This window comes from Pseudopodoces humilis, chromosome 9 (genome assembly GCF_049639895.1).
Source record: "Pseudopodoces humilis isolate 2021_Gansu_Grassland_sample_001 chromosome 9, ASM4963989v1, whole genome shotgun sequence".
Classification (NCBI taxonomy): domain Eukaryota; kingdom Metazoa; phylum Chordata; class Aves; order Passeriformes; family Paridae; genus Pseudopodoces; species Pseudopodoces humilis.
In genome coordinates this window covers 19,822,177-19,835,752 of record NC_142208.1, presented here as the reverse complement: position 1 = coordinate 19,835,752, position 13,576 = coordinate 19,822,177, and the positions used below count along the sequence as shown (strand labels likewise).

Here is a 13,576-nt window from a genome sequence, read left to right as displayed (position 1 = left end):
TCAGGATTTCTACCCATACTAATATCCCCTTTGTTTTATATGTGATAACCACACTTTTCATCAAATTAGCTATTTAATTGCCATAACTGAAATAAACTTACAGCAACTCTTCCAAATTTGGCCTAAACCTGTGGTTAGATGAACAGCAGAGCTGATCTAATGGACCAGTTGTACCAAAAAGAAGGGAAGCATCACTCTGGAGCTTGTTGAACCATCTGTAAGTCTATTTAATACTCTTAGAGCAGCAGAAAACTTCTTCCTAGTTTCTTGGTGGTTTAGTTAAACCTAATTTATTTGGGGGTTTAATGACTGCCAGGGCTCAGAGAGTGTAAGCCATAGCAGCAGCACTTCCTTTGTTCTAAGCAGTGGCTGTAGATGTCTTCTGGAACTGCAGCCCTAGTTCCTTGTTTGCTGCTATTGCTCAAAACCTGAAGAAGAGCTTCAACAGAAGGGCTTCTGTGCCCAAGAGTTTGTATAGTTTTCCCTATTGTACTAGTGGATGGACAAAGAGCTATTACACCTTGAGAAGCCAGATGTTAAAGCTTCTCTGTTACAAGTCTCAGTGGTTCCACCCAGCTTAACAATAAATAAACTGGAAGAGCTTCTCTGCAATTAATGGTAATTTTGAATTGGAGGTTAATCCCATGTAAATTCACATTTTAAATTTTTGGCAATGAATACGCAAGAATAAATCAATAGTAGATTTTAAACACTGTCCTGTGTAAGACACCAACTGTCACTGAGTACATTATTTCAAGTAAATCTATTTGCATTCTCTGATCACTATCCACACACAAAAAAAACCCCACTTGCACTTTTGGTAAATATGCATTTGGGATGAAAGCATAAAAATTTACTTTATCTATGATATATCAAAAGAGTTAAGATGGAAAGCTGAAAAATATTGGTTTGATTAAGCAGCTCTTCAAAATCACTTTGTATGCAGGGAAATTCTACAGCCAGAATCAACCAAGAATACTTACTCAAACTATCATTTATATCATATAAAGGATCTTTTGTCTCTGCAGCTAGTACTGATGATTCTTCAAAAAAGTAAACAACAATTTTATAAACCATGAAAGAAAGAAACATCTTTAACTTCATTCAATACATATATTGGCTATTTAAAGAGATGATCTTTCATCTCAAAGAAGAACTGTGTTTTCATTATGAAATTAATCAAGAGTCTGGTTTCTTACATATTCCACTCTTCTTAAGGAAGAAAATAAATATAATTACATTTGCTTTAATCAGTAGTGACACTTTTCTAAGAATCACTCAAGACTTTTATCTAAAGATCAACTACTTTTTTTGTGGCAGAGAGAATTTCTCTCTCCATCTGATCTGTAGTAACCAGCACTGAAATCTATTTCCTGAATATTTAAATTTTGTATTCCCTTACGTTTAAGGTGCTTTGTTTATACACGAAGGCTTTAATAGAAGTAACACGATGCAAAAAGTCAGACTGAATTACAAGGGGTTCCCCAAGAGCTTGTATTTCAAAAGCTAAGCTGCAACAACAGGTGAGCAAAACAAGCTTGTAGGGAGGAGTTTGGGAATAACAAACTTGTTATTCCCTTGTAGGGAAAGATGGGAATAACAAACTGGATGTGAGTGATTTTACAGCAATTACAAACTAGGACTCTCCGTACTGGTATCAGATTTTATTTACAGATTCAGCTGACAGGAAATAATTCAGTAACACTGCCATCAATGTCATGCATGTAAGTGGAATCATAGCCATGAATCAGGACAGTATCACTATTCACCATTTAGGTCTCACTGCTGTTCCTTGCTACATCTCCACTGGTATGTTGTGTGGGAAGGGTTCTTCATGATAAGAATTACCGTGGGACACAAAGTGTTTTTCCTCCTTGTGGAAGAACCCATACTGAAGCTGAGCAAAGGGGCCACCAAAGGCATTCCCAGTTTGCAGTGTGGACACCTGTTCTTCAGCATTCATTGCTCCATCTCCACGTGTGCCCTCTTCAAAACAATGAGCACCAACTCAACTGCCAGTGAAGACTCAGTGTGGGAAGGCAGATCTTGAACCATTACAGATCACAGCAACTTGAAGTTCTCTGTGATGTACCAGTCAATGACATGACAGTAGCTCAAGGAAGTGAAGATCCTCCCAATAACTGCTATTCTCATCTTTAACCTCTTCTGAGTTTCCTTGTCTTTTCCTGGTCAGATCTTTTATGAAAATAGGAGTATTATGGCAAATTAGCAGGCTACTTTCTTAATTCCTTTCAAAACTCAAAACATACATAAACCAATGGCAAACAAAATTATTCCATTACAGGAAAGAAATGACCAATGCACAGTAGTAAATGAGCAGTCTGGTCAGCTGTTAGGCAAGCTACTGACATATGCACGAATTTCACTATTAATAATTGGATAAATGGTTTCAGCTTTAACTAACCAGTCAAAATTATTTGTTTCACATGTAAGAACTAATAGTGACAGCTACTGAGACCATAGTGCTCAAGTAACAGCACCTATCTTTCATTCCAGAAGTGGCCCACACTTGACAGTGAGCATTTCTTTTTTTTATAACCAATAATCAAGGTAAGGACAGCAAAACTGATATTTCCCATGGACACACATTGAGACAGACACTCTTGTCACAGCCCGATGGAACTGCCTGCCAGTGCTACACCTGCTCTGCTCATTACGGGCTTCAGTCTCAAAGCCTGTCAAGCTGTTACTTTTCACACCACTACATCTACTGGAAAAAAATAAAGATAAAAACACAATAATAATGAAAATAAGCTTCATTATAAGAAATGTCTAATGCACTACCCACCATCACTCCAAACAGGTAGCTACAACACTGATGGAGAACCAACTTTGTTTCTTAATCTTTCAAATATTGAGTCTAATAATAGAAAAACTTTTTCCCAGACAATTGCAACAAATGTTTTTTAACTGAGGATTTGGGGAACAAACAACCCCAAGCTAAGGTGTACTTGGTGCAAAGATTTCTATAGTTGAAGAAAGGATTCCCCTTTTCAACACCAGCAGTATGCCTTTCTACAGGAAAAGATCAAAACTTTGCTTGGGACTATTGCACTTTTCTAAAAAGGGTCTTTACATCCAAAACTGCAAAAAGGAACTAATCTTTTGGGTTGTTTTTTTTTTCCCTCACTGAGATGTTCTAATTGAGATAGTTAGAAGAGCATGTGAAGATGCTGTTGATATCAGTCTTTCAAATCACAGAAAGATTATAACTTAATAACTTTTATAAATTTAGCATAAATTTATATATATATACATCAGTAGGTCATGCTAAGAACAATTCCTATGTATCTCCAACATGGCAAAAATCAAGATACAAAGTTCAGACACTTTACTTTTATCTGCACTGCCCTCCACTTTTCTCTAAGTTCTTCTGTGCATCCCACAGTAGTTTTCTTATCAGTCCTAAAAATAGAGCTGCACAGGGACAACTTTAAACCAATACATTTTATCTCTTTTTATTTTGCATATTCTGCAGATTTAGAAGTGAAACCTAGAATTTTTCATTTCCACTCTGAATCCTAGCATGTTCACAGAGCAGGGAAAACCAGCTAGAGCAGGGAGGTAAGTCCACTTCCAGTATTATTTCCTTTAGTGCTTTCAGCTGAGGTCTGGACACATAATGCCACACACACTGTATGTTTTTATCTTCTTTTTAAGGAAATTCAATAGCTAAGGATGAATGCTATTTGTTGAATGAAATGCACAAATAAAACAGTATTTTTCCTGTTTGCTAACCTGACCACCCAGCACACCTAAGAGATTTTCTATTAGAGTGCTTTCACTGTCACGTGCAGTCTTAACTTGGTTAACTTCGGAATTTCTGATAGGGAGATGTTAAAAGCCACGCAATGAACCCTGAAGTAATACAATTTTCCCACACACTTAGCTGCTCCAATCCTCTAATTAATACTATGAAGTGTCAGTGCATAGTTCTAGACAAACAAAAATGATAACATATCCTTTCTCCCCAACAGTGACAAACACCCAAAGCAATCCTTTCTGTTCCCATGTGGAGAATGATGAGGTACAAAACACAGGCAGTGCGATAAGGGATACCTGATGCCACAGAAAACGGAACAGTTTACTAGCAAGACATACAAAGACCTTCACATACTTTATACTGTAAAACCAGGTGGTTGTATGTGTGAGGCACTACCTCCCCGCTAGAAACAGTGACTTTGTTTCTTCATGGTGGCAGGTATGCCAAGAAAAAAAGAAAAATTAATCTTGTAAAATTCATAGTTCTGCCTCTGTACAGGAAGAGAAGAATGTGGAGGATGAAAAATCCACTTTGGAAGCAAGCTGGAGTTAAAAGGACAACTATACATAGGATCCAGACTCTATCCCATTTAAAACACCAACAGGTAAGAGGAGCAGGAACAGAAATCCATGTTCAACTCCAACACGTTTATTAAATTAACTGGCTTAGCTTTTAAAAATACATATTTATGTATTTTTTACTTCAACAGAGACTATTTTTGCTTAACAAAACTAAGCAAAACAAAACCCAGATTAAAAGCATCTGGGATCTGTCTCTGGCTTCAGGGCATGGACATGATACTTTTTAGATATTACTGCATAAGCTTTTTTAAAAAATTAATACACTTTGAATAACACAGTTATTTAATTCTTATCGTTTACATCCCCCTTTTGACAATTTGGCTAAAATTATGGGTAACAAGTTGATAACTGAAAGAGGTTACCATTTAACCACTGAGCCAGAAAAACTGCAATTGAATGGTGCAAAACTTTCACAGTTCACAAACCAGCCACAGGAAACCTGCTGAGTTTCTGAGCATTGTCTGTACTTCTGACATCCCACTGCGTGTCAGAAACTGACACCAACCTTCCACTATCTACGGTACCAACTATGCTCCCTCACAGTTTTGTGTGCGTGTGTATGCGAGATGATTCACTTACTTTTATTTCATGGAACTGATGATTCATTCAATCGTCTCCAGATCATATTAATGTACCAAATATGCACATAAAGGAAGCAAAAATCAAGTTCTTAAACTTTTTTCTATGCTCGAGTGTTTATTTTTTTCTTTGAGAGAGAATAGAAGCAATCAAACATGGGAGACGAACCAGGACAGGGTACGTTTCTGCTCAAAGGCAAGCTTTGGGGAACACACCCAACCCACGTGTAAAAGGAGCAGCCGTATTCCAGCGGCGAACTGCGAAGGGAGGGGAGCTCCCGTCCCCTCCGAGCCGGGGCCGCTCCCTCCGCTCCGGTACCTGGAGCGGGCAAGGCGCGGCGGACCGGTGCGTTCCCCCCTTCCGTCACACCGAGGGTTTGTGCCTCTCCTCCTCCGGTGACATCTTACATAATAAGCCGAGCTAATCACGCCGGAAGCGAGCCAAACCGCCACGGAGCATCAGCGGGGATAACTACCCGCGGGAGGAGATGCTCGGACCGGCACCCGCTCCTCGCTCACTGCCCGCCCTGGCGCCTTGCTAGAAAAATCCTCGCCGGGGCGGCAGCGGCTCCCGCAGCAGCCGCCAGACGCGGAGCCCTCGCTCGTCCCCCGCCGCGCTGCGCGCCGTCTCCCCAGGAAGCCGTGAGCATCGCGAACGGCATCAGCCTCTCCCGAGCGCCTTCCGCGCTCCCAGCCCCGCCGGCTCCAGCCCCGCCGCCCTGCCCGGCCGCCGCCGGCTCCTTCCTCAGCGCCGAATTGGAGGAGAAAGTTACTCGGCGGCAGCCCCGCGTCCGCCGCCGCCGCAGTTCAAGAGCAATGTCACGTTCAACAACTTGTTATGACACATGATCCCCCCCGCACGCATCCGCACCTCGCCGCCGCCTGCCCGGCGGCCCCCTTACCTTCCCCTGCAGAGGCCACGGGCACCCGCGGGCGTGTGCGGGAGTGGGTGCGTGTGGCAGCGCGGGCGGCGCCGGCTGGGCGGGCGGGCGGGGGAGGGGAGGGCGGCGGAGCGGCGGGAACGCGCCTCGCCGGACTTGTCGGCGGGCGGGGGCGGCTGCGGGGCGGCGCGGGGAGCGGCACGGAGGGGAGCGCGGGGGGCGGAGGAGTTCCCGGGGCTTGTTTACGCATTGCCGCCCGCCCGGTGCAGGCGCTGCACTCTCTGATTGGACACAAACTGGGGCACAGCCCGGCTCGGGCGCTGCCGCCCCGGGGGCCCCCGGCGCCGCTCGATCGCCGGTGGAGCCCCCGCCGGGCTGCGGGGCTCGGGGCTGCCGGTGCCCCGCGGGCTCCGCCAGCACCCGCCGCCCGCCCCCAGACGTCGCCCCGCCGCCGCCCACGCGCATGCCCGGCGCGCCGGCGGGCCCGGGACGCGCATGCGCCCTGCGCGTGCCCGCTGAGGCGGCGGGGCCGGCGCGGAGGCGCTGCGCGGTCGGTGCCAGCGCGGCCGGGGCGCTCCGCGTTGTCCGCCGGCATACCGTGGGGCGGGAGCGGGACCGGGACCGGGACCGGGACGGCGTGCGGCGGAGCCCCACCCGCAGGCGCTGGTTATGTAACCGGGGGTGTTTCTGGCGGCACCACGCCACCGTCGCTGTCAGCGATAGCGCCGGGGAGGAGGGGCTGCCCCTCGGTGCTCCCGTGGCTGCGTTTCCCGAGCAGGGAGTTGGGTGTGCTCCCACCGCCCCAAGGACGGGCCCTCGCCGAGTAGCGGCAGCGGCCGCTGCACTGTTCCGCCCCTTCCCCGGACAGGTGCGGCCCCACGCCGGGGCTGGGAGCGGGCAAGAGCACTGCACCGGTCAGACCCTTCTCCTTCACCCGCTCTTAGCGCTTCGCTTCCCGCAAACTCCAGAGTTTGGGCAGTACGCGGTCACCGTGCGGAGCGAGCAGCCTCAGCAGCCAGGGCTGCTGTGTGTGAGCAGCGGCTGCGTGGAAACACCGCGCTCTTCCCTCGGTGTAGGCAAAAGGCCATCCCAGCAATTGGTATTTTGTCCTTAGTTTATTTCTGCTGGGGTGGCTGTGACTCATATCTTAGCCTTGGTAATTTCCATTGAAAGAAACAGTTTTAGCCAAGGAAATAATCAGAACATAACACAATTGTATGACATTACTCATGTACTCATTAATTCTAATTAAGCAGCTCCTTAATGTTCTTTTTACTCTCATCCCACAGTCAGCAATGACAATAAATGTAATACCGAAATACATGCCATGAGAGCTCTTTGCAATAGGAATCCCCACTATGCACTCTCAGTACACACCATGGGAACTTCCCTGACTCATTTTCAGATGAGTAAGCTTCTCAATCAAGTTTTCCTGGCATTTTATGCTAAAGCACTCAAGTTCCTCATACTCATAACAGAATCAATAGTCTGTCCCTGTAACCTGTTCCATGTTGCCTCTTGCAAAAAAGTTTGGGATAAGGGCCCTGGCTGGAACCATTTCCTTGCAAGCCAGTAGAGTGGTTGGCCAGCAGCCAGGACTGCTTATACTAACTTACAGCTGAGCATTCACCTGCAAGCTAGCAGCTTTGCTGACTTAAACTCTCATTCCTAGATGGAAAGCAGGGTTTTAGTTTTGAGAGATTAATTTTAATATATCCATGATGCTTTCCAAGTAGCATTGCATTAAAAAAAAATAAATCTAGAGGAAAGTTATCTTGTGCCTGCTTACTTAGAACTTTTCCCTTTTAGTCACTTCCTGGGACAAATTACCAGTATATATGAATTAAGGATGTTTTATCATCATCCATATCACATCACAGTACCACATCTATTTAGACAGCAGTGAACCCTGTCAGTAAGTAGATATTTTGAGGCTTTGCTGGTCAGACTAGTGTTGATCTTGACTGTCAAGTCAGCTGCTGGTTATAATTGTGTTTTTGAGCCAGATTGGTTTTATCAGAGCAATGCATTTAACTCCATAAAGTTTATGGTCAATGGGTGTCACACAATGCAGAGGATTTTTAGTGATTAAAAGAAACTTCACTGAAAAGAAACTAGACTGTCTATACTTCAGACTATTGGATCAGGCTCACTGAAAACAGACTTGGGCCCTTATCATTAGGGGTTTTGCAGGGTTTGGTAAGTCAAACTTCTGGCTATAAGTTTTCATCTGCAAAAGAAAAAAAAAGTACTTGAGCACTCATTGATTTTACTGGACTGATGCCAACACTTAAGTCACAGAAAAAAACATACAGAAGATAAAATTATTCAAGGTATTGTTACAAGGTGGAAATGTAGCTACCATTGATGGTCTAGACATAGCAGGACAGAGCTCAGAGCAGATTAACCTTCTCTACTAAGAGAACAAGGAAGGCACATAAAGCCCCCAATGCAAAAATACCTGAAGTACTGACAGTTCTTTCACCAAATGTTCTGAGTCTACCTAAATGATGGATACAGATTTCCCTTTTCAAGGGTTTCTTCACAGCCAAGAGGGCCATACGTTTAAATATAAGTACATAGATACATAAGTTTAGATGACCGTTTATCTTCTCACATGTTTTCTTGGCTCCTAGGAGACAAATAGCAAGAGACTAATAATCTAAGCACAAGAGTTGACACTACTCGTTTTGTGTGTAGCAACGTAAAGGTCAAAAGATGTAAATCTATTAAGTGTCTGTGAAAATGTGAATTATAGATTCTATTTTTATTTTATCTCTTACATGATACCAAATTTTTAGTGTAAACAGATTTTGCAGTTTCATGTTAGATTTTGAATAGAGGAGAAAATGGTTTGCCTGGTTCAAGACTCAGTTCTCTAATTATCTTTCTTTCACATCCTCTCCTGATTTTATTTCTAGTAGAGTGAGAAGCCTTAAACTGCTCCCTGGGGCTTTCTTCTTGATCCCAAGATTTGTAAAATATAGATGTTTCTTTAGATGATAGTTTTTATAAGCTGACAGTTAATTATGATTAGAGCAATAGCCACATCTGGAACTCTTCTGCTAATGCATCTTTGGAGAACTAGCATGAAAGTTGTACTGAAGTGTAAAATATGTGGTTGAGAAATATTTTCTAAAACTAAAAAATAAGACAAATTGAATTGTTTAATTTGTTTTCAGCAGTTGCTACATTTAGGGTTATGAGTTAACTTTCAATTCATTAGTAGATTTTTCATGTCAAATAAGTTTGTAAAATTTCCAGTGAAGGGCACACCACAACCTTTTGCTATATCAGAGATCTTTAGGATCCCTGGCTCTCAATTTCTGACCTAATATACATAAGTCTCAGTGGATGCCCTTCCTACCTCCTCAGAAATATTGCCAAGGTACATTTTTCCTTTTCCAAAGATTACACAGAAATTGAAAATTATGACTTTAAAATGTCTAGCATTAATTATGCAGCTTTCTTATGACTTCTTGCCAGTGAATGATAAATCCCTTTCACCCAGAACTTCACTACTTTAGCACTCTAAAACTACTTCCATTTGAAAAGAGTGTATCATCACTCTTAACTCCCTATTTAGAACCATGATGCTATTTTAAATACTATTTTACACTATGATTTTTCACTGTGTTTAATTTGTGTTACTGATTACCTTGCTCTCCAAGCAAGGTTATCAATTGTTTACTGGTCAGCAAAAATTACCTTTGGGTTTTACTGAGCAGAGCTTAGTGTTGCTATAATTACAAAGTGTCCATACCAACAGCGAGACTAAATTGTGATTTCTGCTTTTTGGTGGATATTTTCAACTTGAACATTGTTTTATTTCTATTCTATAAATATTGAAACACCCAGACATATGAATTATGCAGCAGAAAAGAGGTGCTCTTTTGCCTTAGACTGGACTAAGACTGGGAGTTTTCTTTCAGTCACAGAGGGAAGAGCTGTAAAACACCTGCTCAGCCTGGCTTCAGCTCCAGCAGGAGTAAGAATTGCCAGATATCGATCTTTCGTCAGCTGGAATAGCTGCCTATGTACAAAGTTGGTATAGAATCTACTGCAAGAAAATCTAGAAGTTTACTTCTTGTGACCGAAGCAGTTGAGATCCTTGGGTAAACAGCACATTTAATAATTTATTGGTACATTATAAATATGTACGTAAAAGACAAATATCTTCTGTGTTGGGGCACAGCTACAGCAATACCAGGATTAGACTCTTAGCAGGGAATTCTGCACTCCTGCAAAGGCATCAGGAGTCTCCACAGACCTGCTCGTGTGCTTTAAGGCAAGTCATATCTCCAGTTGCACTGTTCCAGAAACTTTCTCTACTTCCTTCCATTTCACTAGTTTTTAACTCAACCATGCTCTATATCATAGTAGTATTATGAAGCATTTTGGTTATAATATCATAGAAAGGTGTTTCCCAGTTTGATTTTCATAATTTTATGGAATAGGAATTAAGGTATAATTATAAGAGACTATTACAAGATGTCATTTCACAGGCAGGATAAAATACCTGTCAATGATTGGGCAATCTTCCTCCAAAATGGAGAAGGGCTTAAAGAGGTGGTCTCATAGTAGTGAACTCTATTTCTGTTTTCTATTGGGGAGTTCTGCTCATAGAGAATTACAAGAGTAGATTTTAACAGACTAATCACTAACACCTTGAGTGGGATGGCAGGACAAGACTGATACCTGTGCTTGGTAATCACAGCAGCTGTTTCTGAGAAAGTCTCCCTCCTGCCAGTGAGGAAATAATCCCTTACCAAGGAATTTAGACCATAATTACTGAATGGTGTCTTTTCACAGCCCAGAGACCACACTAGACAATCACTTTTACACTGCCAAATGGAATGAATGCAGGAAAGCAGGATAGAATAGCAAATTCACCAGGGACACTTTTCCCCTTTGTTTACAGATGAGGACATGACTAGTCTTCTGCACTAACCTTTTGAAGCCTGTGGTGTGCAAAATAGCTCTCAAGGCAATTGAGAGAAGTAGCTGCTCATGAGGAGGAAGTGAACCTAGATATCTAAATTTAGGTCCCTACCATGTAAGCACTTTTAAGTCATCCTAAGGGAAAATATGTCTTGAATTGAATCTATTTTCTTTTGCTAATGTTGATTTGAGCCACTGTTGAAGTGAAAGGAAGTAGGATGACACTTTTTTTTTTAAGATCCTTAGAAATCAGGGGTTTTCCAAATTTCTAGTGTTTCAACTAAACTACCTACAGTAGTTTAGTTCTTTCTAGCAATTCTAACAATTAGAATAGATTATAACCAGTTGAGTTCTTGTAGTATACCAATTTCTAAATTAGAATTCAGAGTCCTTAAGGTAACACGTGTTTCATCTGGTGTACTTTGTCACAGTCCTTGCTGGGGCATCTGAGCACCTTCGTATTCAAAGGGCAAAAGTATTTCTATTTGCATGTCAACTACAATGTACAAGTAAAGATTTTTAAAAGGTAGAGAGGAAAAAAAAGTCCCTCTTACACAGTATTTATTTTCAGTCTAGTCTCTGATTGTTAAAAACAAACAATTTTTAAGGAGTTTATATATTTAGGGCAATGTGGTTGAGGTCCAGATGTAGATAACTAGAGCTGTAGATACTGGAGTTTTTTTCTTTACAGTGGGATGCAACAGTACACAGAGAAGAGGGAAGAGAAAGATTTGTATGACAAATCCATCCCACAGTTCAGAGATCTTCCTTGAATTGCTTTAAAAGGAAGCAGACAAGACACAATAGAGGACTGATGGATTGAAGAGTGTCCTATGTAAGAGGAAGCTTTTCCAATCTTCAAGGATCAACCTGTCCACTACCAAATACTTAGGATGACAAAGTATGCACATATTAAAAAAAAATATAAATCTATTTTTAGCACATAATAAAATGCACACTATAAATCTGGGCTTTTTTTCTGGCCCATAACATTAACATATTTTATACATTTTTTAATCCCCTCTGCATGGCACCATGATTGAGAACACAGTAATCTTCCTTATAAGCTTCCTTGCAGACTGCAGTGATCCAGCAGTTTTTAATCCTAAATGATTTGTAAAACTACTGTAAAAGCACATGTGAGCAGTCTGAACAGGTGTTGAGAAGTTAAATTTTCATCAGGCAATACATACATATATATATATTTTGAAAGTGAGTCAGTGAATGATTTACTTATAAGGTGTTAGGGTAGTAGTGTATTTTCTTAGCAAACATAGAAAAGATTTTGAACCAAGAGATAAGGAAGGAGAATTTGACACACTGTTCTCTATACTTCTAATCAGAACAGTTACCAAGATAGTTTTGTTTATTAAATGCATGAAAAATCCCCCACTATGTGAAATTTTTAAAATAAAACATGAAGAGTCTATAACTGCAAATCCATGCAGAAGAAATATAGTGCTTTCATAATTTGATTTGTCATAGTACTAATTTTGTGCATAGACATGTAACTGCTGTCTGCAACTGGCCATGTGCCAACTCTGCTCTTGCCTCCTCTGGTCACAGGGCCTAATTATTCCTTTCTGGCTTCTCCTTCTGCTCAGCCCTCTCTTCTGATTGGCTGGTTTTTAATGAACAAATCACTGAATAACCTCTCTCTTCTCAATTTTTCTAATCCCAGAGGAGAACACATTTTCTCTGGATTTTATTTTGGGTATGTGCAGCCATGACTAAGGCCAGGGAGAATAATGGATGATAATACAATGATCCTGCATGATGTTCCAGTTCCTCAGGAAGTAAAACTTTAATGGGATAAGCCCCTGTTCTGAACACAAAGGAGGATGAAACAGAAAGGATAAATCCATTTGCTTATGTCCCAGCAGGGCTGGTAGCAAACTGTGACCAAAATGCAAAATACTCACCTTCTAGGGTACAAATGGAAGCTTGTGACACGTGGCTTTGTACTGTGTGTATAGACAGAAATGTGTATTTAGAGGGCCTAATATGGCCCCTAAAAACACCACATGTGGAAAGTGTGTTTTACCCAAACCTACACATGTGAGGGTTTGGTTTGAAATGTCTACCAGCCATGATCCCGATTAAAGATACCCCAGTACCCACAGATAGAGAAGGCAGGTTTAATCCCTAACTGTAAATTACGCTGTACTTTTCCAGGAGCTTCATGTCCTCCAAATCTCTCTCTCAAAATATAGCCAGAACTTGTCAGTAAGCTGAAGCATCATTAGGAAGTAAAGCCAGAAGATGGACAAACTGTAGGACTATGGATCTTCCTTCAAAAACCCACCTGAACTCCAGTTAGATCTAGACTTCAGAAACTTAATACTAACCAAACAATTTTCTATAACACTGGTTAAAAGTCCAAACTATGTTTTCTGTAATCTGATGATAAATATAGTGGTGGATATAATTGAAAGTCAAGGTTTTGAAGAAGAGCTTTAAGCAAATTTACAGACATCCTTAGTGACAAATCAATGGAAGCAGATGGACAGCTAAGCTTAACATTTAATCTGTTTGCACATAGCCAAAGCTGTAAATAGGAAGAATCTACAAGATGAATTGGTGAAACTAAAAAGAATTTATGCCCCCAAATTTTATGTAATGAAACTTTCAATATACCATCTAAATTCCTGCCAAATTCAGGATCCATATTCACTGTTATAGAGTTAATTTGAATTTTGAATTTAAGGTGTTACTTCTTCACTGCTATACAGCATATTTGATAAGGACTGATTTATAGTTGAAGAGATGAAATGAGGAAGAACAGCAGAAAATGAGGAAACAGTCTGGAAA

At 41.6% G+C, this 13,576-nt stretch overlaps 1 protein-coding gene across 3 annotated transcripts in view; it reads right to left on the bottom strand.

Annotated features, from left to right (window-relative positions):
- PCGF5 (polycomb group ring finger 5) overlaps window positions 1-13,576 on the bottom strand; it is a 103,825-nt gene that overhangs the window by 61,896 nt on the left and 28,353 nt on the right. For 2 of the 3 annotated variants that reach the window (XM_014250271.2, XM_014250272.2), the window contains exon 1: window positions 5,846-5,932. The exons of the other annotated variant lie outside the window; for it this stretch is intronic. The gene's annotated coding sequence lies outside the window, so the exon portion shown is untranslated. Of the gene's footprint in view, window positions 1-5,845; window positions 5,933-13,576 lie in introns of those variants that run through there. 3 annotated transcript variants of the gene reach the window in all.